This window comes from Lissotriton vulgaris, chromosome 9 (genome assembly GCF_964263255.1).
Source record: "Lissotriton vulgaris chromosome 9, aLisVul1.2, whole genome shotgun sequence".
NCBI classification, from domain to species: Eukaryota; Metazoa; Chordata; class Amphibia; order Caudata; family Salamandridae; genus Lissotriton; species Lissotriton vulgaris.
Genome location: NC_141697.1, coordinates 908,914,624 through 908,940,367, shown reverse-complemented (window position 1 = coordinate 908,940,367; position 25,744 = coordinate 908,914,624). Strand labels below are relative to the sequence as shown.

The window sequence follows — 25,744 nt, the reverse complement described above, 5'->3', positions numbered from 1 at the left end:
ATATCCTCTTGCTTCATATTTGGTTGCCTGTTGGTGAATGGTTTTTGTTGCCTCTTGGTTGTCAGAACATATTCTTTTAATCCTTATAAATTGGGACTTTGGTAAATTTTTGATTAGACTCCTAGGATGAAAGCTTGTGTATCCTAGTGCATTGTTCTTGTCCGTTGGTTTAGTGTATAGTTGTGTGGAGAAACCTAGTGGATTTTTGATAATTCTCACATCCAAAAAGTCTATTGTTTGTGAATCAATCTTGTGTGTGAATTTAATCCTGGGGTTAATTGAATTCATCATCAGGATTAACCTTTCTAGGTGTTCTTGAGTGCTGTCCCAGATTAAAAAAATATCGTCTATAAAACGACAGTACATTTTCACGTGTTTCCAGTCCTCAGTGTTCATGATGTTCTCTGCTTCAAACTGGGCCATAAATATATTGGCATAGGCTGGCGCTCCCGCAAATCCCATAGATGTGCCAGTCAGCTGGGCATAATGATGTTCCCTCCAGATGAAGTAACTGTTGTGTAAACAGAACTTAAGTAATTGCAACAACAATACCTTATTTGTTGGTAATTCTCCCATTTTCAAAAGAGCCCATTCAGTTGATTCAAGGCCTGCTTCATGCGGAATCGACGTATAAAGAGCCACTACGTCTATAGTACATAAAATCCACTCTGGTTGAAAGCCCTGTTCTGTCCATGTCAGTTTATTCAAGAAATCCGTGGTGTCACGTATATATGATCCCCAATTCTGAACAAATTGCTGTAAAAAATGATCGAGGAATCGGCCGAGGGGATCAAATAATGACCCGCCCCCAACACGATCGGTCTGAAAGGTGGATTTGTCAGATGTTTGTGCACCTTTGGAATCATGTAGAGTTTAGGCGTTCTAGGGTATTTGGTCGTCAGATATGCTCTTACTTTGTGGTCAATCCAGTTGTTATCTTCTGCTGTTTGTAATAGGTCATCCAACATTTTTTGTAATTTTGTGATAGGATCAGATGGTAGCCTTAGATATGTCTCCTGGTCAGATACATGTTGATCAACTTTCAATTCATAGAACTGTGCATCCATTACCACTAGGGCTCCCCCTTTATCCGCCGGTTGAATCATAATCTCCTGTTGTTGGACAGGTTTTGCAAGGTGATTCTTTCTTTTTTTGTCAAATTATTGTGCTTAGGTTTATTGTAATCCAATTTTTGTAGATCTTTTCTAACCATTACTTCAAAGGTGTCTAACATTTTGTGTGAGATAGGAGGTTGAAACACACTTTTTGGTTAGAATTTCTCAAGCTGACCATTCATAGCTATAATTGGTTCTGTTGGTTCCACTATATTGGTGAAATTGTGTCGTAACCTGAGCGTCCTCCTGAACCGGAAGAAAGCTCCCTCCGTCTCCATTTCATTAGTTTGTGTAGTTGGTACATATGTAAGTCCTTTGTTTAACACTGTGAGTTGTTGATTCGTAAGTTTAATGGAAGATATGTTTATGATCAAATCACTTTCCGTCCGCCCCGTAAGGCCTTTCCTGCCTCTTCCTCTCCTTGTTTTGCTTTTTCTGTTGCTGTTGTTGACTGCTGCGTGGGCGGTCGGTCTTGATCTTGTGCCAGTGACAAAAAAGGTCCACTTGCACTGCTTGTGGATTGCTCCGCTATTTCTAATGTGACTGATGTTCCCTCGGTGGAGACACGCACCGGTCCCCGTCGTATTGATGTTTCCTTTTCCGTGACTACACTCTTCTGATGAATGTGTTGTTAATGTTGATTTTTTAGGGATAAATTGTCGTCGGGCATAGATGTCGGCCCAAGTATAAACTTCATTTAGCTTGTAATCTATGGTATCCCGTTTATAATTGCGCAATTTTCCTTCTTGTAGTTCCTTTTCGTACTTGTCAAGTTTCTGGTTGATACCTTCTAAGTTGATTTTCCATGTGTCTGCTTCCAATCTTAATTCTAATTCTGTTTTCAAATTAAAGATTTCCTCCTCAAACTCTTGAATTGTCTTTGCTAATTCCTCAATGATAAGCAAAATAAGGTCTAGTGAGCACTTATTCAAGATGCTGTACCATTTTTCCATGAACTTTGCGTTCAGATTGAAGCGAAATAACATAGGCTTAATCGCTAGTCGCAATCCTCTTGGTATTCTCTTGGCTCTAAGATATTGGATCAATGTTGTTGCGTGCATCCTTTGGTTTAATTGTCGTCGCGTCAAGTATTCTAATTGTTTCAGCTGTTGGCTGATTGAACCTCCATGGGCATCCATGTTTCTCACTTCCTTGATTAAAGAATATATTTCGTCTGCTTGTTCAGTAGTATAGGCCATGACTGTAGCCCTATTTTCCGTTATCCCGGTGATATTATCAAATTGCATCTCGATTTTGTTTTTGGATGCCTCCCTGAGTATTGACAATGAGTTCTAGTCTGTTTAATTCTGGGCTAGCCTAAAGAGCAGTCTTTAGGCTAAACTCTAGAGGGCGTGTTAAGCCAGCTGTTATACCATCACATATACCCATTGAACACCAAGTGAAAGGACACCACACAAGTTGTTATGAAAATAAAAGGATATTTATTTATAACAAGTCTACCCTGAACTCTTTGAGTCAGGGAGCTAGGCACACAACAAAACTTATGAAAATACTTTAAGTTGCACAATTTACACAAATGCCCGAGGGGCACGAAAAACCATATACACTAAAAGTGGAATGCGAAATACTAGCAGGTAAGTAACAAGATCCAGAGGCTTCAGGATCGCTAGGACTACACTACTGAACCCTAAGGTTAGGAGCAGGAGGCCTAGGGAGATCGGGTGCAGAGTGTGCACTCTCACGCGGGATGCGGGACAAAGTCTATGGATGCTAGTATTTGCAAAGTTACTGCTATCGGACAAATCCGACTAGCTAGACTCAAAACGACAAAGGATCTGGACACTTGGATAGTGAACCTGCGTTGGAGCACCGAAATGCTCGGGTTACCTAGCCCAGGGGCTGCGGCTGCATAGGGTTCAAAAGACGTCGGGAATCCTCGTTGGAGTCTATGGAGCCTGAAAGAAGAAGTTGCTGGCAGGCGACCAGTGAAGAAGTTCGAGGTGATCCAAGCCTGGATCGGAGATGGAGACGACCTGAAAGCAGAGGGGACTCAGTTCTTAATCACTAGCCAGTGATTGTGTGGGCACCAGGATGGCACAGGCTGAAGTCACCTCGACCAGGTGGAGTGGGCGACGCTGGACTCTGCTGTCCCTCGGACCAGGAGGCGTTGTCGGCGACCAGGCTGGAGGTGCGAGCTGTCCCACGAAGGTGTCTGCTGTCGGCGATGCTGGACCCAGGATTGGGGCAACAAACCTTGGCAAAGTCAAGCCCACGCGGTGGAGACAAGATGGCGTCTGGAGTGGACCAGGAGGGTCCGGGGTGCTCCTCTGTTGGAGGGGAGCTAGAGCCAGTCTGGAGCAACCAGACCAGCGATGCAATCGTCGTGGTTAGTCGTCGGAAGGGCCACTAGCCAGCAGGCAAGTGACCGGACAACGCGGTGAGCAGCAAAGAGCAGAAGGGCCCCACGCAGATCTCGTGGATGCTGGGGGGCTGGACTTCGGTGCTGGAGCTGCTCAGGGTTAGGGCTTCTCAAACCCCAAAGCACTCACTCGAGGATCCCTCAGCGGTCGTGCTGGATAAGCGTCGTGCAGGTTCTGAAGATGGCCGGTCCCTCAAGTCTCGTCACACCCACGAATCTCAGCTGGGCTGATGATGCAGGTAGAGGTCAGAGATGCCAGGGGATCCGGGTCTCGTCGAGCTGGTCAGTCTTGATCCGGAGGATGGACGTGCAGCAACCCGCAAGCGCTTAGATGGTGCCCGCTGGTGCGGGGTGGCTACTCCTTAGCCACAAGGGAGAGTCTTCAGAAATAGTCAAGAGTCCTTTCGTGGAAAGTAGTCAAGATTCAGAATGATCTAATTTGGGAAGGGGGCCCGATCCTACTTTTATTCTAAAGAAAGGGGCTGGCACGCGACTAGGTCCTGCCCATGGGTGGGACCAGGAGGGGGGTGGTTACACCCCTCTCCCTTGTCCGGACTTTCCCCAGGTCAGGGGCTGGTGTGCCCCTGGAACTGGTTTGAGCCGGCATATGCACAGTGAGCACCGGGGTGCCACTTGCAGTCACCTTCCTCTCAGCCCTGCCTACCTGGGATACACAAAACCCTGTCTGGGCTGGTGCTAGCACCGCCCCTGACAGGAAACCCTTTGTCCAAGCTCTCCTCGCTGGAAGGACTCCCAGCAGCAGGAGGTCAGACTTGTGTCTGTGGTGGCAGCATCCATTTTGTGATGCTGAGGCTCGAGTTAACTTTAACCGGGGTTCACAGCTACATACATGTCGTGTCCCTCTAGAAGGGTGGAATGCTAACCCCGTCGCCAGAATTGGCAAGGGGTTAGTAATCCAATTCGTATGACACCTTACTCGACATGTTTTGATAAAACGATACCAAAGTTGGCAAATAACCGCGAGGATTATAATGCACTTAAGAGTATATGGTATGCGTTATCATGGAACAGCTATTAGGACTTAGTTCCGCAAGCTGCAAACGGGCTCAGCTCATGCCAGAGCACCATCTCACATAATTCCAAGCACTCTGCCTTCAGGATTGTTAAGGCCTGCCATCGGAGTGACTGATAGGAATACATGTGTCCATTTTAGGGTTAGATATAGGTATACTATATCTAAAGCAAAGGGTGATTACACCACCTTGCCCCAGCTGTCGTGCAGCCAGTTGTGTCAGATTTAGATGGCCAGCCAGGGGTGGCATGATACATGCTGCAGCCCCTGGTAGGCCCTGGGTACACCTATGCCCTGAATACAGGGACTGATAAGGTGGCCCAGTACCAATTGGTAAATGCACCTAAGGTACACGTGTCAATTTAGAGAGAGAACAGCTAGGCTGTGGGTCTGATTAGCAGGCCCACAGCCAGGGAAGTCGTAAACCAGTGAAGCAAAAAGCAAAAATCTGGGGTGATCATAGGATTGCAGACCCTACTCTCCTACAGTCGTGAGGCCCCCCCGCCTTCCAAAAGTTCAAACTGTGTCTGTCTCCTCCCATTGGGATTGGTGGTGGAAGGGGTGGCGGGCATCCCGGCCCATATGTTGTTGCATCTCGTGGCGTCAAGCCAGATGGTCACAAAGTGTCTACTTCAATCGAAACACATCGCAGTGTTTCTAGTCGTGTTCCGGGGACAAGCCGAGGTTGCACACTTCGTGCAAGTCGGTGCGTGGAAATTTAGCACGATGCCCAGGACATAACTTGAAGGGAGTCCATTCCATCAACTGCTAGTACAGTACGCACTGGTAGGCCCGAAGGCCAGCCACGAGTTTTCCGATCGAATATTTTTCAAGGTGAGACGATAGCCGACGAATAGGGAACTGCGATCGATAACAATACCGTTGAGAGTAGTGGACTGCACGTCGAAGGGGTCTGAGAAACTGCTGAACCAGAACCCAGCAATACACATCTGAACCTGATGGCGGAAAAAAACAATCTAAGGATGGAGTCGATGCCTATGCGCACTATCACCGAAAGGAGGAGTCCCCGACCTCGTGACTGGAAAGACTTCTTTAAACAAAAACAAAGTGCAAACATCCAGACCCATCACTAGATGGCAATCTATGCATACATATGATCTACAGCTTATATGACTCGAACACACTGTTTTATTTTATTGTGACAGCCATAGTGATAATAGAGATTATGTTATGATAAACAGAAATTGGAAAAAAAGGGTCAGGTGAATTTTTGAAGACACTTTTAAAAAAATTTATTTATTAAACATCCGTCAGCAGAGTCCAAGTGATGTAATCATAAGGTATAGCAAATTACATTATCATCGTACAGGAATTAGTACATTTGAGTATATGACACATGAAGTGCAAAGACAACAATAGAGCTGCATAGCATATATTGGGCGTGTGATGACAATAGAAGAAACAGGGTATATTGCTCAGTGTATAATGGGGTATGTGGCTATAGAGAGCTGTGTTTGCCACCCCAAAAGCCACAAGAATGGCGAGAATACCTCTAGATCACATGCCAGGCGCGCAGGCTTAGGAATCAACAGTGAGAGGATGTTCCAGCAAATATGACTGCAGCGGGCCCCATATATCGTGGGGTCGTGAAGAACGAGGTAATAAGTCAGCATACATGCAAATTTGCTCTTGCCAAAGGATGATATCGCCTAACCATTCCTTAAATTTAGGCGCTCGGCCACGGCCCCATCTGCAGGCCACGCGCCGTTTCGCCAGGACCAGGCTGAAAGAAACAAACTTTCTGTATGTGGTAGGGATGGGCGCAGTATAGCCCAGAAGCGCAGTCAGTGTAGATCTAGTAAGGGGTGCAGTAGTCATGGAATCGAAAGCATCAAATACCAGCTACCAGTAGTCATACACCCCAGGACACGACCAGGCAAGGCGAAAGAAATCTGCAGGTCCCGCCTGGCACCTAGCACAGCTGTCAGAATCACGCAGCCCGTACCTGTGCGACCGCACGCGAGCGTGGTAATAGCGCTGAAGATACCGGTAATGAATAATGCGTAACCTGCTACTCGAGGAGACCTCCTCAGTCTGTTTACAGCAATATGTCCATTGCTCATCAGAGAGCTCTTGACCAAGATCCGAACCCGACTTAGCGCAGGAAGTACAAGGTAAATAGTCATAATCGGCGTACAGAGAACGGTAAAGTACAGACACCAGATGACTAGCGTTATCCGCTTGAAGCACACAATGCAGAGGCAGCAATGGGGGACGCTCTGAAGGGAACGTAGCGTGGCGCGTTCGTACCCCCATGTCTCAGGCGGGCATACAGAAATGTGTCCTGCTGGAGAGTGCGAAATTTACCGTTAACAAAGAGATCCCCCCCCCCCCCCCCCCCCCCCCCAGGTGCGAATGTTCCGTGCACGTAATATTTCCTAAAATGCCTTCTTGCAGCAGCGCCACATCGGAGTGGTAAGTCAAAGGAAGGAGAGGGGAATAAAGGTAGGGTGCGGATGTGTGAGCAAGAGAACGGCCCCAGGCTGCTTTTGTGCAATAAATTGAAGTCTGCTCTCTCACAAGGTACCACTTATAACACCATCCAACGGTATAGGGTCTGATAACCAATGCTCAGCTGCTACATGAGTGTTGTAACGGGGTCCGTGGAACCAATAATGAACAAAGTGAGCCTGTGCACTGATGTTGTACAACTCAAAGTTTGGGATGTCCAACCCTCCCTGCTCGTATGGCCGTGTAAGCGTGTCCCATTGGATACAGGATTGTTTGCCCCCCCCCCACTAGTCTAGTCAGTTCCGAACGAAGGGAACGGAAGAAGTGACACCCGGGATTATAAGTGATATTGAGGAATAGATAAAAGGAATTTCGGTAATACGACCATTTTAATAAGGGATATACGACCCGCCATGGTTAGGAGCAGCGCAATCCAGCAGGCGATGCAACTAGCAGTGTGTTCTACGGCGCATCCATAGTTGAGGCGCATGAGCTCCTCACGATTCGCCGTGACCTTGATTCTCAGACATTTGACCTCGTCCTCACCAATATTCCCTCTAAATTTTGTCCTCTGTGTGCGGCAGTGCAAGCTCCCTGTGCACTGCAACCAAGGCTATGTGTGCCAACCAACTGGACATGCAAGCGAGTGGTGCGCTCAGCAGTATAAATCTATGGCAATTACCACTCCAAACTTCTGTTTACAACGAGAGTGAAAAGAGGTGCATTAAACACACATATAGCTCTATATAATAGGGTCTTGAGACAGTTTTGCAACATACATATATACCTTTGTGACATGAATTCTTTACTCCTGTAGCACCTACACCCTAGGTTTAGAAAAGGACTGAACATAGAAGGTTGATCCATTATAATATTTTTCTGAACAGCAGGGTTGATGCAAGCAGTTAGGAGACAGTTATTGAGTTTGAACCCAGATCCATGCTGGTCAGATCAGTGAAATATGCTTACATTCTTCCTAATGTAAATTACCGACACCAGGGCACATTGAGCAGCGCCCGCAGGTTGTCTGCTTTATTGTTACGAACAAGAATATGCAGACTGTGAATGGGCTCTCTTATTTACAATTTAAGTTGGCCCAAAACAAAGCCCTCATTCAAAGGGAAATCAGCCCTACTTTTATAAAAAAAATAAGCCTGTCTGGGGTCACAGGAGCCTTATACATATACACAAAGCAATGGAGGGCAAACAAAGGTACATAACTTATGACTTTACAAGGCAAGTACTTAAGAGAAACATTTGAGGCAGGCTTTTGACTTTGTCTACCCCTTGTATAAGAACTGTATGCAGATACTGTAAGAAGGTAGGCATATGTTAAGAGTGCATAGTTGGGAGAAACAAAAAGTCTGGATTTAAAATGTAACAGTGCTGGGCTATGTCTGTATTAGTAAGACTTTACTACTATGCAATGGAACCCTTTTTAGCAGCATTATAAGACAAATTGATTTAAAAAAAACAGAAGGTTCCAAACCCATGCCTTTCAGTTTGCAAGCTGCTTGTTTATGCTGGTTCATTGCTTACTGTGCTATATTATATGGGTTACAATGTATGAACTGCAAGTAATAAAGGATATGGGGCAAAAACCCACTTACCTATCTACAATTAAATTTGGGATTTGCATGTCACAGTGTGCTTCGCAGGAGATGCATTAGCCCTCTATGCAACATATTGCATCAAAAATGTAACTAGACAAAACACAGATCTCTCCAGCAACTGCATTAACCACTAGAGCTCTCCTACCATTACTATTGCTCCCTGAGATTTTCTGAGCACCCAAATATCCACGAAGAAGGTTTCTTAACACAAGATATTTAAAATTTCAGCCTTTGCAAACAGTTTAGCCAGAACAGATTTACTGTCTTATTTGTACTTTTAGCCAATTTCTCTGCTGCAGTGTTTGAAAAAAGTAAAGGTATAAGTTGACAGCCAGACTGACTTTCATGACTCCGTTTCTCGAGACTGCACCCCCTTTCTGTTTTCACGTCTTGACCACCAATTTATAGATTGGCACATCTATGAGGTCTTTGTAGTGGGTTCATGGTGAATTGGCAAAAAAAGTGCATGCTGTTCCAAGACCAGCACTTTCAGAATAAACGCCTAACAGCCATCCATTCCCCTACCTCTCCAAGTTCTAACAGCACTATAAGTAAATGGTATGACTTGGAAAGTGTTGCACTTTGTATGAGCTGAGCCTTGAAAATATTTGGAATGTAAAACATTCAACAAACATCATGTTAGAAGATAACAAGGTTGTATATGATAAAGTGGACCAGTTAAGAGGAACCCTTCAAATGGCATGTGATACAAGATGAGTGTTTCACTAATTTGAGGTACTGGTTATGCTCTACCCTATTTTGAACGTTCCAGATGGAAGGCCTGCTCCTCATTGCTGAAACCGATGCATCCTTGAGGTACATCCAGTGGTGTTATTTTCTCAAACCTTAACCACTGTAGAGAATAATTTCATAATTTAAGACCGTGAACAGCTGATTATCAAGGATGGCTTTTCCTATTAATGACATTACCTTGAGGGGGCACTGCATACTGTGTGGAAACATTTTTATAACATGGCCTTTTTGAAGTCCATGAGGTGTCCTAACTCCTGGGGTGCTCCTTAATCTGTTTTTTTAAATATGGCATCTGCTTTGGCTCAGGCAGCAGAGGCCTGCATGGATCTGGGGTGGTAAGGATGTATAATTATAAAAAAGAGAAATTCACTTACCTCTTCGCCGCTTTGTCCCACTTTACCTCTCCTCCACCAAACAAGAACCAACTACGCTCACCCAGAGTCAATCCCAACTCTACAATACAGTGTTGTGATTGACTCCCGTAAGCCAATCACAATGCTGCAATGCAGCATTGTAATAGGTCTGAGAGTCGTGTTCGGAACTCAGACAGAGACTGGGAGCCCGGGCATGGAGAACATGCTAAAGTGTGCATGACTGTAAAGCATCTTTCACACTTTAGTATGCCCACCAATCTCTCCTGCTCTGTCAGCAAAGCAGGCCACCCCGCCCTCATGCTGCTGCAGCAGGGAAGAATAAAATGATAATAACATAACGTTATTATCATTTTATTTTTCCTTTCTTTTACTGCTGCACAGCAGCTGTGGGGCGAGGCTCTTCTGCCTTGGCAGAGGAGCCGCCACTGGGCTCAGGACAACAGCATGAAAAGGCTGTTTCTTTACCTTTATCTCATCCTGAGGAAATTTAAGAAGCATACACCACATCAAGTAATTATTAAAAGTAAATAATTAAAACAGGAACTGAGAAACAAGTCAGTCGCATAACAGGAGCGACTGTGCGTACTATGGACGAAATGTAAACTGCAAAAAATAAATGTGTACAAAACATTAATTCCTGCTTTGTGCTCCCAAATGCTGCTGCTGATAGTTTTTAAAAAAAAGTTTTATATAACGTAATCCTCAGAGTGTTTTACATGAGCACCAGTTGCATTACACAAAGACACATTAATTTTTTTTTTAAATATGGGGGGATTAAGAGCACACTTTTGCTAAATTAATTTTTGGAGGCTGATGCTGCCTTTGGTGATTCTAAAGGCTTTTTAGAAGCTTTTCTGGGGAGGGGAGGGGGGGGGGGGATTGGGGAGATGGAGGAGGGTGGGGGTGGAGACATAAAATAAAATTTGATGCAGTCCTGGACTTGAACTTGGCTCCTCTGTTCCAAAGAAGGAAGCACCACCACTACTCCACACTGACGCTGCTAATGTAAACAGCACATGACATTAACAGAGCAAGCAGAAGCTGCGAGCTATCTAATGTGCAGCATATCCTACGTGCCCGTAACAGCTGCTCAAACGTGCTGCCACTACTCCTAGCACTTCACCAAGAAAGTGACAGTTTTATCACCGTTCCGCACCATGTCTTTAAGTATGTGGTTTCAGGAACAGGCTCTTTGTGACCTGCGCGCTTCGGAAGTGTGTGCGCGTGCAGGTGGAAAGCCCTGTGCGCGCGCGCGCACACCTGCGCATGTTCCAAGGAACTATGGTCCTCACACTATTGGATAGTCCATCCTTAAAGGGGACAGCCACACTAGTCAAGGGGAAGATTTGCAATTTGGACCAATTTATGTTAATGCCTGAAAGGCCACCAAATCTGACAAATTCACGCATAATTGGATTCAAATTTTAACGGGGTCTTTTATATAAAGGGTGAAATCATCCGCATATAGGGATATGAGGATCGGGCATAACAGGCAACGAAGACCGACCCGTTGGTAATGATGTCTAATCCTCGCTGCCAGAGGGTCCATAGTGAGTGCAAAAAGGAGGGGAGAAAGGGGACTTCCCTGGCGGGTGCCGCAGGATAAGGAGAAGGATGTTAAAGCTTGCCCATTAATCAGTACTCTCACAGTGGGCGATGTGTACAGCAAGCGAATCCAGGAAAGGAAACAAACGGGTAGTCCCATACATTGAAGCACAGCGAATAAATAATCCCACTCTACTGAATCAAAGGCCTTGGAGGCGTCCAAAAAGACTGCCACCAGTGCCAGCTTGGGATCAACTGTCTGCAAGATGGAAAAAAAAGAGTGCGGAGATTGTGTGATGTCCCCCTGCCTGGTATGAAACCTGAGTGGTCAGGAAGGACCAGTTTGTCCAGCAGGAGACAGTCGGTTTGCTAAGAGCTTAGCGAGAATCTTGGTATCAGTATTCAGCATAGACAGCTGTCTATAGGACTCGCAATGGTCAGGGGGTTTACCTGGTTTTAACAATGAGGTAATTAGGGCTTCCCTCATTGAAGGCGGAAGGATTTGGGCCTCCTGGGCTTCAAGGAAAACTTCTTTCAACACAGGGAATAGCTGTTCGATGTATACTTTATAAAAATCCAAAGGTAGGCCGTCAGAGCCCAGGGCCTTGTCTGACCTCAACTGCGTAATAGCCTCCCTGAACTCATGGTTCTCAAAGGGCACGGCTAGAAACTCACGATGTGTGTCCCCCAACCATCCCAGATAAATGTCACTAAACAGAGGTGAGAAGTCTGGTGGGGAAGTACGATGCGTTGTGTATAAATTCTTGTAGAACAAGGTGAATGTGTGTAATATGTCCTAGCTATCCCTATGTCGTACTCAGTCCTCGTCCACCACCTCAAACACAAAGCTAGAGAAATGAGGCTGTTTAATCTCTGTAGCTAGACCCAGTCCGGGTCGCTCCCCCTATCCGGATCGGCGAGCCGAAAAGTATTTACAGCGGAACGAATATGCTACTTACCAGTATGCATCTGTTCTTGGCATGTAGGGCTGCTGACATTCATATCTGTGCATAGATCGCAGCCTAGTGTTGGGTCCGGATGATTGCACATTGTTGTCCTGGAAGAGTCTTCGAAGTATCACGAGATAGGTGGCTCCTCCCCTGGACTACAGTGCGCATGGGCATCCTCTCCATCCCCAGATTGTTTTTCGCCATTGTGGCAGAGATGGAGTGTGGTACTGTAAGTGATGACCATGCTAAGAGTAATTCTGAGTGCTGCAGCCGCTACAGGCGCCGGGGAGGAGGGCGGGCGATATGAATGTCAGCAGCCCTACATGCCAAGAACAGATGCATACTGGCAAGTAGCATATTCGGTTCGAGGCATGTGGGCTGCTGAATTCATATCTGTGCATAGAATACATAGCAGTCCCTCCATTAGCGGCGGCTACCTGTGCCAGCTGCAGCAGTCTTGAAAAGTGTCTTTAGAACAGCCTGTCCTACAGCTGCCTGCTATTTGGAGTGCACATCTACGCAGTAGTGTTTAGTAAATGTGTGTATGGTAGACTATGTGGCTGCTCTACAGATTTCCTCTAAAGGAATGTTATCCAGGAAAGCCATGGAGGCCCCTAACTTTCTTGTTGAATGGGCTCTTGGGGGAATCAATGTGCGCTTAGCCTTTTGATAGCAAATTTGTATGCACTTAACGATCCACCTGGCTATACCTGCTTTTGAAATGGGGTTGCCTTTGTGTTGTGGTGAGAAGGCAACAAACAGTTGTTTTGTTTTCCTGAAATCTTTTGTCCGATCAATGTAGTACATGAGTGCTCTTGACATCTAGTGTGTGGAGCATTCTTTCTGCCACCGAATCGGGATTCTGGAAGAACACTGGCAGTTCTATAGTTTGATTTATATGGAACTGCGAAACCACCTTAGGCAGAAACTTAGGGTTAGTGCGCAGCACCACCCTGTTGGAGTGAATCTGTATGAATGGCTCTTGGATAGTTAGTGCTTGAAGTTCACTAACTCTTCGTAGCGATGTAATTGCTATTAGAAAAGCCACTTTCCACGTTAAGAATTGTATCTCGCATGAGTGGAGAGGCTCAAAGGGTGGACCCATCAGTCTGGTAAGGACCACATTTAGGTTCCATACAGGTGCTGGTGGGTGTCTGGGAGGAATAACTCGTTTGAGTCCTTCCAGAAAAGCTTTGATGGCGGGTACTCTGAAAAGTGAGAGATGCAGTCTGTTTTGGAGAAAAGCTGCTATTGCGGATAAATGTATACGTATGGAAGTGTAGGCCAGATTGCATTTGTATAGATGCAATAGATAACAGATGATGTTTTGAGTAGATGCATGTAGCGGATTAACGTCATCATTGGCACAATAAATGACGAAGCGCTTCCATTTGGCTGCATAGCATGCTCTAGTAGTGGGCCTCCTTTATGATATCCATACAGTCAGGAGGCAGGTTGAGGTAGCAGAATTCTAAGACCTCAGGAGCCAGATCGCCAGGTTGAGCTGTTGCGGATCTGGATGCTGAATGTCGCCATGGTTCTGCGTCAAGAGTCTGGGTGTGAGGTGCAGTCGTTGATGCGGTACCACTGAGAGTTCTAGAAACGTGGTGTACCATGGTTGGCGTGCCCACGTTGGAGCAACCAGGATGAGAGTCATTGAGTGTTGCCTTAGTTTGCGTGCCACTAGCGGTATTAGTGGTGCCGGTGGAAAAGCGTACGCAAATTTGCCTGACCAGTTCATCCATATCGCATTTCCCTGCGACTGTGGGTGAGGGAACCTGGCGGCAAAGCTTTGGCATTTTGCGTTCTCCTTTGTGGCGAAGAGATCTATCTCTGGATAACCCCACTGCTGGAAGTACGGGCGGAGTACTGATGGATGTATCTCCCACTCGTGCATTTGGTGGCTGTGCCTGCTGAGCAGGTCCGCCATCTGATTGTCCTTGCCTGGGAGGTGTTCCGCCATGAGGAAGATGTTCCTCTAAATGGTCCACTTCCACATGCTCTGAGCCAGATGAGACAACTGTGGAGAGTGTGTACCTCCCTGCTTCTGTATGTAGTCCATGGCCGTCTTGTTGTCCGTCCGGATCAACACAACCCTGTTCCACAGATGTACCTTGAATGCTTTCATTGCCATGAAGATAGCCATCAGTTCTAGAAGGTTGATGTGCATCTTCCTCTGCTGTGCTGTCCATAGTCCCTGCACTGTGTAGTGGAGTACATGAGCTCCCCATCCCTGGAGAGATGAGTCAGTCGTCAGAATAATCTGTGGCACAGGCTCCTGGAACGGTCGGCCCCTGCAAAGGTTTTGTGGATTCCACCAATGCAGAGAGTTGTATCCGCGACCGGTCACCAACACTAGGTCTTTCAACTGTCCCTGAGCCTGATTCCATTGACGTGCTAAGCACTCCTGAAGCGGACGCATGTGTAGTCTCGCGTGCGGGACTATGAAGATGCAGGAGGCGATCATGCATATCAACTGCATGAACACTCGTGCTGGAAGCGAGTGTTGTGGTCTGAATTTTTGTATCAGCAATTGAATGCTGTTGATCCTCACTGAATTTGGCTGTGCTTTGGCTGCCAGAGTGTCTATTGTCGCGCCCAAGTACTGCCATACGTGTGCGGGCTGAAGGTGGGACTTTGGATAATTCAGTGAAAATCCCAGGCTGTGAAGTAGGTGAATGGTGTGGGAAATGTGGGTGGCACATTGCTGGGCCGACTTTGCTTGGACAAGCCAGTCGTCCAGATAAGGGTAGACGTGAACATTTTGTCTCCGTAGGTGTGCAGCCACTGTCGCTAGGCACTTGGTAAACACCCTGGGTGCTGTTGTTACTCCGAAGGGGAGAACTTTGAACTGATAATGTTGATTCTGAATGGTAAACCTGAGATCTTTTCTGTGTGACGGGTGTACTGGTATATGGAAATATACATCCTTTAGATCTAGTGTTGCGAGGAAATCTCCCTGACTGAGCAACGGTAGAACCTGCTGTAATGTGAGCATATGAAAGTGTTCTGATAGGATGTACTTGTTTAGGGGCCTGAAGTCCAGTATGGGTCTGAGGGACCCGTCCTTTTTTGGGATCAAGAAGTACAGCGAGTACACCCCTGTACCTCGCTGTTCTACAGTCACGAGCTCTATGGCTCCTTTTTGCAGCATGCTGACTACCTCCTGCTGCAATAATTGTATATGCTCTGCGGACATAGGACGGTGTCTTGGGGGTATGTTGGGTGGAGTGGATGTTAACTCTAGACAATAACCGTGCTGGATAAGCGGTCTCACCCACCTGTCTGTGGTGATGGATTTCCAGACTGGCAGGAACTGTTGTAGTCTCCCCCCGACCGGTGTTGTATGGTCGGGGGCAGTGACAAGACGTCACTGTTTGTTGGTGGCGGAGGATCGGGAGTTGTTGTTTTCACGACCTCTGCCCTTGGTGCTGTTTCCACGGTAGCCAACCCTATTGGTCTTCTTGTAGGTGGTCTGCGTACCTCCCTTACTATACTGTGCCTGCTGGGACACTTGGCCTCTGGATGCTCCTCTATTGTTGGAGCGACGAAAAGAACCACCCCTGAACTGCTGGGACTGAAGAGCTCCCATAGACTTTGCAGTCTCTGTGTCCTTTTTAATTTTTTCCAAGGTGGTGCCACTTCTGGGCCAAATAAGTGATCAGGGTTAACTGGTTGATTGAGTATGGTGGTTTGTATTTCAGGCTTGAAGGCGGAGATTCTCAGCCAGGCGTGTCTACGTAACACAACGCTGGTATTAATCGCCCTGGCCGCAGTGTCTGCTAGGTCTAGTGCACATTTAATAGACGCATTGGAAATAAGTTTGCCTTCCTGAATCAACATTTCTGCTGCCTCTTTGTACTCATCTGGCAAGTGTTGCAACAGGGTTTCAAGTGAATCATAATGAGCCCTGTCATATCTGGCTAAGAGTCCTGTGTGTTGGAGATTCGCCAGACATTGGCCGCTTGAGCCGCCACCCTTTTCCTCGACGCTTCTAGCACTTGGACTCCTTGTCAGGGGGAGGAGCATCACCTGTGGTTTGCGAGTTCGCTCTCTTACGAGCATTGGAAACAACTAGCGAGTCCAATGGCAACTGTCCCTTGATATACGTAGGGTCCCCAGATGCTGGCTTGTATTTCTTTTCAATCCTGGGGTTTACCACTCTGGCCCGTGTGGTCTCCTTAAAGATGTCTCCAGCGTGTTTTAGGACACCTTTTAGGATGGGCAGAATTTTGACAGTTCTTTCAGAGGTTGAGAAGGTGTCAAATAAAAAATCCTCCTCAATAGGGTCAGTATGGAGTTGGACATCGTGATTCTTTGCTGCCCTCTCAATAAGTGCGTTGAACGCAGCCGTGTCTTCTGTTGGTGATGTCTTAACAGCATAGACATGGCTGTCAGGGGCAGTTTGTGTCTCCCCTGGGTCAACAGCGTCTGTCCAGGGTTCGCCTGGATCAGTGTCGATAGGATAATTATATTCCTCATTGTAAGCATCTTCTACATCCGCATCTGAATGTGTGGGTGAAGAAAAACCAGGCTCTTGTCCATATGGTTGCAGAGGCTCAGATAGAAGAGGTGACGTTGCTGAATCCCTCTTTTTCTTTAATGGAATCTTATACGACTCCATTGGTTGTTCTGGGACGATCTTTCGCTTGTGAATTGAAAGTCTACCAGTTTCAGCGTCGATGAATTGCCTCGGTTGGTCATCCTGGAGAGGCTGTCGATGCTTTGTGGCCACTTCAGCAGTTGCTGGCTTTTTCCCCATGGACACTTTCTTGGATGGGTCGACGCCAGCGTGTGGGGCGAACACCTTAGGCGGTACCGGTGGCGGCATTATAAACTTTATCGGTGCCGACGCCTTTGGAGTTTCGCTGACTGGTTTCGGTGGCGGAGCGGTCTTCGGTCCGACAGCTATAGCCTTTTCTTTTATGCGCTGCAGCGAGTCCGACACTTGCTTTGAAAAAGAGGCGGATGGTTGTGTTGACTCGACGGGATCTTTAGAGCCACGGTGTGTTTTGTGCTCAATGTCCTTGCCGACTTTGGCTTTGTCGGGTCGACGTTTAGGATCGGTAGCGTCCTGCGCTTTGAGTCCTTTATTTGTGTCAACGGTCTTTGGCGCCGACGTCTTTGGTCGATGTCCATGACCTTTTTCTTCGGTCCATTGCGATTGTTTCTACCTTTTTCTTTGGCGCCCCGGATTTCGGCTCCACACTCTTCAGCGATCTCTTCGGGTCGATAGCACTCTTTTGTTGCGTCGAAGCCGACGTGCCAGAAGCCTTCGATCCGATCAAAGTTACTTGTACTTTCGGTTTCGATTTGGTTTCTGGTGCTTTCGGTTTTGTGGTCACCGATGTTGTTGGTTTCGATTTCGATCGATCAACCGATGGCTCTTTAGAAATGTCCATAGCCGGGCCTTGAAGCGAGGCTGTAGAACCACTTGTCTGATCTTGGGTAAGGCCTTGTGGCGATCCCTCGACCCGAGCCTCACCGAGTGTGTTAGTGTCGGCCCTCAAACCATTGGGCGGGCCTAGCTCCTCGCTGGAGCTATCTTCTACGGCCATAAAGGCCCCATAGTCGTCTCCTACCTCGTCGACGACTTTGTCATGTTCGACCATCTCCTCCTCCTCTGCGTCATAAGTGGAGTCCACCTCCAACGCAGGATCCGACTGGATCTCTTGAACGTCCCGCTCGACCCCTTCGTTCTTTTCAGCATCGAAGATGTTCACCGGGTCGGGCGCTGTGTGCTGGGCTTCCTTCCGCGCCTCGCGTTGAATGCGAAGAGTTTTCTTTGACCGGAACCGAGAACAAGCCATACAGCTGGTTTCATCGTGATCCGGAGACAGGCACTTGTTGCACACCGGGTGGACGTCGATGTGAGGATACTTGGAGTTGCAAATGGGACACCTCTTGAATGGGCTTCGTTCCATTACGATCGTCGATAAGGCCTCTGGCGTCGACCGGGCCTTTGGAGTACTCGGCACCGATCGCAAAGACAAAACCGACGTTATCTATAGGCCTTTTAGCCCAAAAGAAGTTTTTTACCGATTCCGAACTTGAGTTAGTAAATATACATCCGAACCCAATGGCGGAAAAAAACAATCTGGGGATGGAGAGGATGCCCATGCGCACTGTAGTCCAGGGGAGGAGCCACCTATCTCGTGATACTTCGAAGACTCTTCCAGGACAACAATGTGCAATCATCCGGACCCAACACTAGGCGGCGATCTATGCACAGACATGAATTCAGCAGCCCACATGCCTCGAACTTTCACTTCTCGGTCAGCAGTGGCAACATAGTCACACATTTGTTCTCGAAGCAGTGCTCTGCAATTGCCAGAACCCTCCCTCAACATGTCAGTCTCCAGCTGCCGTATCTCGACCTCAAGGCGTTGCAGGTTACGTCTGATGTCACGGAGGACGCCACTACTCTTGGATATGCCTATGCCTCGAACCGTGACCTTAAAAGCCTCCCAAAGCATGGACAGAAGGTCTACAGAGCCCTTGTTCCTGTCGAAAAAATCTTTGATTTCTTCCCCAAGTTCAGTCTGGAAGACTGTATCTAAATGGGACTCCGGGATGAGACGCCAAAAGCGAGGGGTGGCTACTGCACTTGCGGGGACCATCTCAAGGCACACTGGTGCGTGGTCAGAGAATGTACGGGCAAGATGAGTTACAGATGGGATCCAAGGCACCGTACCTCGGGAGCAAAGCCAGTAGTCCAGCCGAGACCGCGTGGTGTGACCAGAGGTGTAATATGTGCCTTCCCTCCCTGCGGGATTGTGTATACCTCCAGGCATAGACTAGCCCGTGTTCATCCAGTATCCCCAACAGCGTTTCATGCGCCTTGGTGTAATGGTGAGGTTGAGGGTTGGAGCAGTCCGCTGCGGATGCAATGCTATATTAACACAACAACCCCCCCCCCCCCCCATATCACGTGTGGATCCCATATCTAATATGCGTCCCCAGAAAGAGGAGAAATATTGTGGGTCATCAGGGTTAGGACCGTAGCTACAAGCCAGGGACACTGAAGGTGTGCATAGAGTACCCCACACTATACAACTGCGGCCAGAGTCATCACAGTATGTGCCTCCCAGTATGAAAGATGTATTCTTCTTTATCGGGATGACGGCATCCCTAGAATAGGTGGAGTAGGAGGAGAAAGCTCGGACCGAGGCCCATCTGGTGCCAAAACATGGGGGCAAACGGGGATCTATATGGGTCTCCTGAAGCAGTGAAATGTGCACCTGGTGCTGGTCCAAATATGCCAGAATCTGTCTTAGCTTACGGGGGTCACAGAGACCCCTGACATTCCAAGTAAGCAATTTTATGCCTGGAGCCTTAGGGTGTGTCGCCATAAGAAAGTGAGAGGTAAAGGAATGTCACACAATAGATTGTAAAGCAATGTGGCGCATACCTGTGTGTCGAGCAGCATAACAAGATACTTGTACAATAGGCATGACGGTGCAGTATACAAAAAACCAACCGCCCCAGTAACCCCCAGCACAAATCCACCCACACCTTAACAAAGCATCTATGCAGGAGCAATGAAAAGACAGGCATCCACATTTGAAACCCGATCCACCCACAACAGCCCCCCAATCATGCCGGTATACCAACCCCACCCAAAGAAACTAAATAAACAGAAAAAGTGCAGTGTCCCAGAAAAAACGGCATAAGGCCATAGAATAGCAGTATAAAAAATTCAAAAAGACTAACATGCAGTGGGGCAGCTTCCATAAAGGGGGGAGGGGGGGGGGGGGGGGGGGGCGGGGGGGCGGCACAAACCCCCTCCTATATCCAGCAACGCTATGTTATACACCCAAGAGGAAAGAGGAGAACAAGACCTCGTGCCCGGTGTAGAAATAAGTGTACCTGGCCAATGTTCAGAGGTTTGACTGCTACAAATGCAGCAAAGAAAGTCACAACAGTCAGCTACACCCATATCACATATCTGAATAGGAGCAGTCGCCAAATATAGGAGAGTGACCAGCATAACATGCGTGGTGGCCTCGTGTAGGTGATCATGAACTAATCGTGCACCTCGTTGAATCAAAGCACAAAACCAGGAATGGCAGGTGACCGGGAGGCCACCAGCATGGTGAGAGTTCAATTTCCAGTCGGAGAGGAGGGTCTAGATTTCTGATTGCGACACGGTGATCTTCCAGCCAGCTTCTTCAAGAAATCGTCGACTTCTCGTGGCTATGCGCAGATGGTGTGTTTTCCGTCGTGAAAGATCCGGAGTTTTGCAGGGTAAATGAGTGCATATTCTATATTAGCCTTCCGGAGCTTTTGCTTAGCGGGTAGAAATTTCGGACGCGCCTCCTGAACTGCGAGGGTGAAATCCGGATAGACTGAAAAAGCATTGCCTTCGAATTGCAAAGGTTTAGTTTCTTGAGCTTTCTGTAGTGCCACATCACGGTCCCTAAGTTCAAAAGTCTGGCAATATTAGGTCGAGGGGGGGCACCTGGGGGCGGGCACGGCCCCAGGGAACGGTGGGCGCGCTCCATGACCAGGTGGGGTGAGAAGGACTCATCGCCAAAGCAGCCTTTCAGGAGGCGTTCCACCTCCCAACAGCAACCGGCACAGGATACAGTAGCTGGGTGATGCAGACTCGCCTCGAGGCAATGTGTATGCAGATATGGTGCTGAGGGAAAGAGACAATTCAAAGAGCTTCACACTGCGCGAGCCGAGTGACAATACCAGTCCTCACCAGGCGCGATTAATGGCGGATGACAGCGGGAGATTGTGCGCCACATATCGAAATGGCGGGCACCCGCCGCAGGTCGCAGACACCTTAACTAATCAGGAAGGGGCCGGAGCAGAGCCGCCACACGCACCGCGAAGTGAAAGCGTGCAGAAGACAGAGCACGCAGGGAATGGTGTGCGGCTCACCTCCGTGCAGCGGGTCCGATGCGGCGAGGATGTAGGTCAGTGGCGAGTTGTCCCATCAGGGTGGAAACAGTCTGCGCGGAGGCCCAGCACCACGTGTAAGACCGGGGAGCTGCGTAGTGCTCACAGCCCAGCAGAAGCTCCAGCCTCAGTGAGCACTCGCAGGCCAGCATAGTATGCAGCACAATAGCTCCTCAGGAGACAGAGCAGAAGTTGCTAAGTGTCACACAGGAACTCAGAAGGATCTCAGGTACTAGCAGCAAGTGTCAGCAGGGAGCGAGGACAGGTAAAGCAGTCCTGCCAAGCGTCACGCAACAGGTGTGACACTCACGCATTTCAGTGCGGTGATCCGCATCACCGCACTGAATGCATTTGTCACGCATTTTGCCACCTGTGCTGCCAGCGCGCCAGCAGCTCCTGTGTGCCCGGGCTCTGAGTTCTGAGACTGCTGCTTTGCCCGACTAGTGCCTAAACAGAAACCAGACACTGCAGCTGAGCTCTCTGAGCTCGTGAGCGGCGCCGCGCTACAATGTATCTCTGCTCTGCCTGCCAGAGTCCGAGTCCGACGACTGTGGTCCTGTTGCCCTGGAAACTAGAGAATGCAGCAATTTGAGCAGGGGGGCCGGCCGGCGCCCGGCCTGCCCGCTCAGTCGATACAGCCTCAGAGCTGTCAATCACTGGCGCCGCGCACCACAGGGGCCGCCAGTATTCGGATGTGCCGGCCTGGGCCGGTGTCACGTCCGGAGGAAGCAGGAACTAGTTCACAGAAGCGGCGGGTGATTAGAGAGTGCAGGCAGGTTGCGGTGCACACTCTCAAGCATCATGGCCACCCGCCGCGGCCCCCTGTGCAGCCCCCCCGCTAAAACACAGCTGCAGACTGTGGCAGCTCAGCTGACCCCGCGGCGACACCGCTCTGGCCACCAGGAAAGCTGCAAGCGCGGCCGTGCCGGGCCCGGGGGCCGGCGGCGGTGACCCCCCCCGGCCGCACCGGCGGCAGCACAGCCCAGCCCGGAAGCACTGCAGCTCACTACTACCACTAAGTAAGTGTCAGCCGGTGTTCATCATGGTAATGGTATGGTTTTATTTTGTATTATGTTATGCATTTAGCGCCGGACTTTACCAGGGGCGCCGACGTCATCAGTACTGAGTGACTCTGACATGAGAAAATTACAATTCAACAAATATTACACAGTTTATAGCAAACGTTAATTTATTACATGGGGCAAATAAAGTGACAATCGTGAGCAAACAAAAATACACAGCAAACGCGGTGCATTACAGGAGGAAAAAGTGGCATGCGTGCAAGTAGCGTGCAAAGTAACAAATAGAGCCTATAATACTGTTCTAAATGGCAGACAGCAAGCACTCAAACACAAAGAAGAAACGCGGCAATGGTGCCAGAGTGGCACTTGTGCAATCTGAAGCAAACAAAAATGTACGAGGTAGCAAAGTGCGTTACAAGGGAAAAGTCAAGTGAAGTGTGTGCATGTTACAAAAGAGTACCTGGACACAGGTAGAAGGATAATACTGCAATAAATGGCAGACACACTCTCAACAGCACAAGAAGGATTAGTTACTTACCTGTAATCCTAGTTCTCTTCCAGGGGTATCCTCATCAAAGTCATAAGCATTAGAATATTCCCGCCCATGCGCGGGACCCCGGAAACAATATATTATATGTGCCCCACATATACATATACATATATATAAATATATATATATATAAAAATAAGCAATTGCAGCCAAATAAAACAGTAGAGCTGGAATATGCTGTGAAGAATTTCCACCATACATGTGTATTAGCATTAGAAACATGAGAAACAACACCAATGCTTGTTTAGAAACTGTTTTAATGCTTAGCAAGCAGTAGAAATTCTTATAACACACTGTAAGCATATACAGCTCCCAGGCTGCATTGCAAATACCCAGTCTAAAAAGACTGAAAAGCTAACCCTGTAGCTGCATGTACCAAAACTGACGCTGTGCCTTTAAGGCACCCCTGCCCCTAGCTTCCCATCATGCCTCAGGGGTTACAGTTAGGTCAGTTGTTCTTTTCGGAGACTGAAAACAAAACCATGGTAATAACAGGTTAAAACATCTCCTACTTAATAAACAAAGTCCTTTGCCCGGGGAGGCGGGAGGGTTGCTTATGACTTTGATGAGGATACCCCTGGTAATCCTTCTCTTCCAGGGGATCCTCATCAAAGTCATAAGCAACCCTCCCGCCTCCCCGGGCAAAGGACTTTGTTTATTAAGTAGGAGATGTTTTAACCTGTTATTACCATGGTTTTGTTTTCAGTCTCCGAAAAGAACAACTGACCTAACTGTAACCCCTGAGGCATGATGGGAAGCTAGGGGCAGGGGTGCCTTAAAGGCACAGCGTCAGTTTTGGTACATGCAGCTACAGGGTTAGCTTTTCAGTCTTTTTAGACTGGGTATTTGCAATGCAGCCTGGGAGCTGTATATGCTTACAGTGTGTTATAAGAATTTCTACTGCTTGCTAAGCATTAAAACAGTTTCTAAACAAGCATTGGTGTTGTTTCTCATGTTTCTAATGCTAATACACATGTATGGTGGAAATTCTTCACAGCATATTCCAGCTCTACTGTTTTATTTGGCTGCAATTGCTTATTTTTATATATATATATTTATATATATATATGTATATGTATATGTGGGGCACATATAATATATTGTTTCCGGGGTCCCGCGCATGGGCGGGAATATTCTAATGCTTATGACTTTGATGAGGATCCCCTGGAAGAGAACAAAACGTTACGTAGGCAATCATGGTGGCACTCGTGCAAGTGTCTAAAGCAAACAAAATGCATTTGTTTACAGTACAGCCCGGTCACAGGAGGGAGAAATAGGATTAGTCTCCTTCCATTGCTGGTGCTCTGCAACAGTTTTAAGTAGTTCTTGGAGTTTCTTGTTGCTCAATTGGCTGTAATTTCTTATATTTAAAAGTTTCCCTCTTCTTAAATGCATGATTTTTGCTCGCGAGAAAGTGTCACTCATAGTCGTTGAAATGTCACTCATAATTTCACTCAAATTTTTTAAATGTCACACATGGCAATCTGAAACCTTGGCAGCTATGGTAAAGATGGGGATTAATGACTGATTTTTTCACCGGGCATCCGGAGACTCACAGGTGTGCGGCCATCTTGGATGTGCACTACCTAGCGCCCCCTTTTTGAAGACACCTGGCCTGTGGTTCTTGTACGTCATCTTGCACCCAGGAAACAGTACTCAAAACATCCCTGAACGAGGGACCTTAAACAAAATGATCTATTCAGTTGGCAAGTGTGATACATTCTTTGTAGGCATGTGCTTGACTTGAAATCTGTGCACATGCTAAATCACTCAACTCTTCCCTTCCGATTCCAGAAGAACCTAAAGAACTTCAACACACGCCCTGCATCACTTTCACAAATGTTCAAGCTATGGAAGAACAAGGTCATACAAGCATCTTCACCAAGGCACGAAGAAGTTGCTGCTTAAAGCATAAGTCTCTTGGACTGGGGGTGCTTTGGAGCGCCATCTAAGTTGGACCTGAATTCATAACGATGTTGATTTCAAAACTTAAACTTCCTCAAGTAAACATGTAACAATATGTAGAGTTAAAAAAAAGTCTTAGACGAAGTAAAACCAGTGAAACATACGTGCTTAAGAGAACTCAGCTTCAATAAAGTTTGATGAAAAACGTTTCAGAAAACACCTTTCTATGCAAAATTATGTCATGGGAAACGTGTGAAGGTGATCAACTTCACAAACTCATGTGTAAATGACCCAGGAACTGGTCTCCCCAGAAAACATTGGAGTAACTATGCTAAATCTATTACTGGCCCACACAACAGCTTTGTTGGAGGCCACATTTTCCAATATGAAGATCATGCACCAAAGCAAGTAAAAATGTACTGCTGTACGCAGCCACAAAAAGAGCGACCCCTGACCCTGCTTGCAGGCCAGGTCGCTCCCCTCCTGCCGCACAGCTCCACCTGTGTGCCAGTGCCTTCCCCCTCGCTGCCGCGAGTTCTATCCTGCTGTGCTGACTGTTTTCGTATTCCTATCTGCTGCCACTTTATTTTCACCTTCAGAAGACTCCTCAAGACCTGGCTCTTCGAGCAGTAGCAGCACCCCCCTCCCCTCAGCGCCTTGAGACCCTCACGGGTAAGTAGCGCGCTTTACAAGTGATTGATTGAAGACCAATCTGTTGGTCAAAGAATGCTCACCAACAAAATGTGAGTAGCAGGGCATTCACTGAGTTGGCAATGGAATCTCAAATAGCAGGACCCATATAATAAACTGAGAAGAGACTCAATCAAGCTCAGCCACTGGTACACCCTAACCAGTAGAAGAGCCTGTGACCACAATGAAACAGAATATGAAGGCTGAAACGTACCCAAAAAAGAGCATGCCACTAAGCTGGGGTGTGAGCTGACCATACCCACCAGAACAGTTCCTCTCGTTAATTTGATAATGTCAACCATATCACCTACTGGCTCATCCTGAGTGGTCCACTCACAACCAGCGATTCGTGAAAGAAGGCTCCTCTTTGGCCATTTACTTAATTAACAAAAGTCAGCTTTGCTTCTTGTAAAGCACCGCTAGAAAAAATTATTT

General features: G+C 47.5%; 1 protein-coding gene across 1 annotated transcript in view; it reads right to left on the bottom strand.

The window, feature by feature from the left end:
* LOC147692491 (adenosine deaminase domain-containing protein 2-like) overlaps positions 1-25,744 on the bottom strand; it is a 539,931-nt gene that overhangs the window by 230,241 nt on the left and 283,946 nt on the right. The gene's annotated exons all lie outside the window — the stretch shown is intronic.